This window comes from Pteropus vampyrus, unplaced genomic scaffold (genome assembly GCF_000151845.1).
Source record: "Pteropus vampyrus isolate Shadow unplaced genomic scaffold, Pvam_2.0 Scaffold87, whole genome shotgun sequence".
In the NCBI taxonomy this organism is placed as follows: Eukaryota; Metazoa; Chordata; class Mammalia; order Chiroptera; family Pteropodidae; genus Pteropus; species Pteropus vampyrus.
The window spans coordinates 2886377-2891184 of record NW_011888868.1 but is presented as its reverse complement, the minus strand read 5'-3'; the positions used below and the strand labels follow the sequence as shown (position 1 = coordinate 2891184).

The 4808-nt window shown below is 31.3% G+C and overlaps 1 pseudogene; it reads right to left on the bottom strand.

The window, feature by feature from the left end:
• Window positions 1-4389: 4389 nt before the first annotated feature.
• Window positions 4390-4510, bottom strand: LOC111742180 (annotated as a pseudogene).
• Window positions 4511-4808: the final 298 nt, after the last annotated feature.

Below are 4808 nucleotides of genomic sequence, written 5' to 3'. Positions count from 1 at the left end.
ATCTATCTTAGCTCTGTATTTTTTAATCAGTGCATTAAAATCAGATAAGAGATTTGAGAAAATAAGAAGTTGTAAAGGCTATCCATCAATCATATGCTCTTAGTTAGTAAGTAGATGCTATTGGAATTTTAGGGAAAAGGATGAGGAGGATGTTAACAGAAAAATCTGTGCTTAATGTTTTTAGACATTGTGCTAAAAACCTTTATATGTCTATATTTAAACAGCCTTATGAGTTAGAAATTATTATGCCTGATCAAAAAATAAGAAAAATGAATAGAAAGAAGTTAAATAACTTCCTGTGGGTACAAGTCCAGATAAAGGAAAATATAGATTCAACCACATGTAAGATACTTTATCTAGAAGGAAGGAATTAACAGTAAGATGGGGAAGTTATAATATAGAATGTATTAATCTTTTCTTCAATTACATTTTCAGTTCAGTTTTCCTTTACAAATGAAACACCATTTATCATTTAATCTACTATTCATTTATTTGACAACTATTAACAATCTTATCTAGCAATGGAAATATGAATATGAGCAGCTTGACACTTCCTTCTGGGAAATAAGTCTAGCTAGATGACAGAAAGGTACAAAAGTTATTATCATAATTACTATAGTGTTAACAATATTGTGATGTCAGATACTTTAAAAACCAAACAGAGTGTCTTGACAAAAGCGTAACTAGAAATGGACCATGTGGATTTTAATTCACTTCTACACTTATTATTATGTAAAAATAATGTAACTATGTAACGACTAACGAATTGCTGAATGTTTCTGAGTCTCAGTTTTCTAACTATTAAAGAATACAATCATAACTAAGAGAAATAACTAACTTTTTAAAAGTTTTTTATAGTCTAGATATGTCATTGTAGGTTTTAAGATATTATCTGCTATAATCTTAATTCTTTTACAATTAAGAAAACAGAAGTAGAAAGTTTTAGCATGTTTCTCAAATGACAGGAATACTTAGTTGTAGAGTCAGGATTTGAATTCACAATCATTTGCCCTTGACTTCATGTTTTTCTTTGTATACTTCTGTCTGCTTTTAATTGTAAGGATCTATTTGGGAATTCCAAAATATAATACCTAAAAATAAACAAACCAACCAACCATCACTTTACCTGAGTGCCTGACATATAGCAGATACTGGACAAATGCTGGCTGTTAAACCATCCTATTTCCATTCTCCTCCAGACCAAACACTGGAATTCTCAGAGTATATAGTGGTGAGAATGAATGGCTGCTGAGGATGGAATGACATAGAAAAAAGGATCCTTTAGAAAATTGAATCTGTATGTTCTCTGTGGACATAAAATATATATAATTTATTTTTGTGTCTCCACTACTAGCAGAGTGTCTTATCAAATTAAAAAATAATATTTAGAGAAAAAATAAATAACCACATCCATATACACTATTTCAGGTTAATATACAACATATTACATAAAGAAAGACCATTTTCAGTTTTGTTTCAAAACTTCTTTCGTAAGGATGAAAGGACTTCCAATTACTGAGTCTCAGGTCACTCCAAATATATGTCCTCAGGGAACTAGAACTGTAATTTCATGGTGATTTGCCAGATTAAAAACCAAAGGCCTGAGACTAATAAATGTTGGTTTCTTTCTTGCAAGAAAACTTAATAAAACTAGATAGACTACAATGATCTATGTTTGACTAAATTATTACTTCATTGTGACCCAATTTACTTAGAAGCTTACTAATACCACGTATTAGAGAATAGGCCAAGTAAATTCCATAACAAACTTGTGGCCTCAAGTCATACCCTCTCAGTAATATCTTAATTTTTTGAATCTGTTGAACAGTTTGAGTTATCTTATAAAGACACAAATTTAGGGTGGAAATCAGGCAGATAGCTAAAATATTGATGCTCTATATCATAATTAACAACAAAATCCTAAATGTCCATCTCATTACTGCTTCTCTGAAAAGCTTTTGATGTGTTAGATAATCTGGAATTGGATCGGAGCCCTCTTCACCCAGATAAATTTTAGTGTTTACTTTTGGACCTAATGATATTCTGAAAAAGCCAGGGTTTCTTATGAGGATAGGATAAGATAAAAGACATTGGCCTTATGAATTGGAGACCTGGCTCCTAACTGTGGTTTTATGAGTACTGAGATATGGTCCATGTAGAAATCACTAAATCTCTCAGATCTTTCTCCTTCTCGTCACTAAAATAAAGTCCTTGGGTTTCTCTCTAAGCAATTTAGGAAAAAGTTTGTGGGGAAGGAATTACCCTGCATAAACACATGTCTTTCCAAAATTCAGGAATGGGTCCATAAGGAAAAACAAAACATTATCATAGTGATCTTATATTTTATATCTATCCAAGTGAAGAAGAGAAAGAGATTATAGCATTCTCAAACACCTCCAGTGTTTACGGTGTTATGGCACATGCCATAAGTAAGTATATGACTTTGTCACCATGCTCTATTGAGGAAATATCTGCACCCAGAGAGATATTCATGATTCTAAGATATACTCACTGTCCCTATAATTTCACCAGGGTCTCTGTGTTTGGGCCCAGTCACATATTAATCATCACAGAGAGCTAACAATTATTTCCATTCTCTAAATCTTTTCAACTTAATTATTCCAATTTTATTTTTATTTTTTTATTTTTTAGTTTAAGAATCCAAAGTGTGAGAAAAATAGAACACAGTAGTACTTTGAGACTTGTCATCTCAGTGCCACGGGTCTTCTTTTAACAGGAATATTGGATATAGGGTAGAGGTGGGAGGTCAGTGACAGGAGATATGGTTATGGCAATGCAATCCCACAAGTAGCTTCTGAGGCAGAAGTCCATGAAGAAGACTACAGCAACAGAGCACAGAGAAATGGCTTGCGTGACAAACCAAGAAATATTTTAGGAATGACTGAAGATTTTGCATGGATCTGATGCTCATTAACCTTATTCTGAAAGGGAAAAAAATTCAGTGAAATTTGATTTATTTCTCTTAATGAAAATAATGATATACATTATAACTTTCATTAGAAAACATTTCACTAAAGCATCTTTAGGAATTGAATGCAATTTGCAGATTATGGGCAAATAAATACAATGAGAAATACTTGTCCTTTTCACATGATTTTTCCCACCTACAATCCTGACAGTGAGCTCCTTATTGTGTGTCTGCCTTATTTTTATGTTTGCAAAAGAAATATAATAATATTGACCACAATTAATTTTGGTAACATGACTAGCAAAGAATATATAAAAATAATGTAATGCTTTTGAGCTCCTTGAATAAATGTTGTTTCATGACTCTAGTAATTATATTTATATATTAAGTTTATTTAATTCACAACTTAATGAAAATTTCATTTTTTGCAAATATTCACCATTTTCTTTAATTTGTTCATTTGCCTAATTGTCAATCATTATACTTCTTCAAAATTATGTATTGTTTTATAATAAAAAAGTACTCCTACATTGGGCATTGTCATTTTAGTAGGAAATAATAATTGAGTTCAAAATAAGGCTTTGTTGTCTTGATAACATTTTCTTTACGACTTGGAAATTCTCTTAGATTAACACAATCTTTTTACTAGGGTGATCCAGATCCTTACTTTATACTTTCTTGTTGCTTCTTTTTTTTGTTAAATATCTAATGTGGTAGAATCCATGACAGGACACCAAAACCTAACAAGTTAATTTACCATAAATTTTAATACTGTTTCCAATTTTATGATTAATAGTACATTAAACCAATATATTTATTTTATTTTTTAATTTGTTTAAGTTATTTTTTAAATTCTTAAATTATAGTTGACAGACAATATTATATTTATTTCAGGTGTATAACATAGTGATTAGGCATTTCTATAGCTAATGAAGTGATCACCATGATAAACATAATACCCATCTGACACCATACATATTACTAAAATATTATTGACTAGACTCCTTATGTTATACTTTACATCCTCATGACAATTTGTAACTACCAATTTGTATTTCTTAATCCTTTCTCCTTTTTTACCCATTCTCCAAACCACTCCATCTGGCAACCACCAAATATTCTCTGTATCTATTGGTTCATTTCTACTTAGTTTGTTTCTTTATTTTGTTCTTTATATTCCATATATAAGTGAAATCATATGGCATTTGTCTTTCTGTGTCTGAATTACTCCACATAGCCCAGTACCCTCTAGTTGCAATCATATTGTTGCAGATGGCAAGATTTCATTCTTTTTTAATGGCTGAGTAATGTTCCATTGCACATAAGAACCACCTCTTCTTTCTCCATTCTTCCATTGATGAACACCTAGGTTGCTTCCACATCTCAGCTATTGTGAATAATGCTGCAATGAACATATGGATACACATGTTCTTTTTTTATTTTATTTTATTTTATTTTTAAGCCTACAGCACCAGTATTCCCAGGCAGTCTCCCATCCAAGTACTAACCAGACCCAACCATGCTTAGCTTCCAAGATCAGACAATGAGAATGAGAATGTTCAGAGTGGTATAATCATAGACACATGTTCTTTTAAGGTAGTGTTTTGGGTTTCTTCAGATACTCAGAAGTAGAATTATCAGGTCCTTCTTTCTGTCTTGTTATAGCCTTTGTTTAAAAGTCTATTTTGTCTGATATAAGTAGTGCTACCTAAGCTTTTTTTGTTTGTTTGTTTCCATTTTTATGAAATATCTTTTTCCAAACCTTTACTTTCAGACTTTGTGTGTCTTTCTTTCTGAAGCTCGTCACTTGTGGACAGCATAAGTAAGGGTCTTGTTTTCTTTTGTTGTTGTTATAGTTTGATTAATTTTAATAACCTAT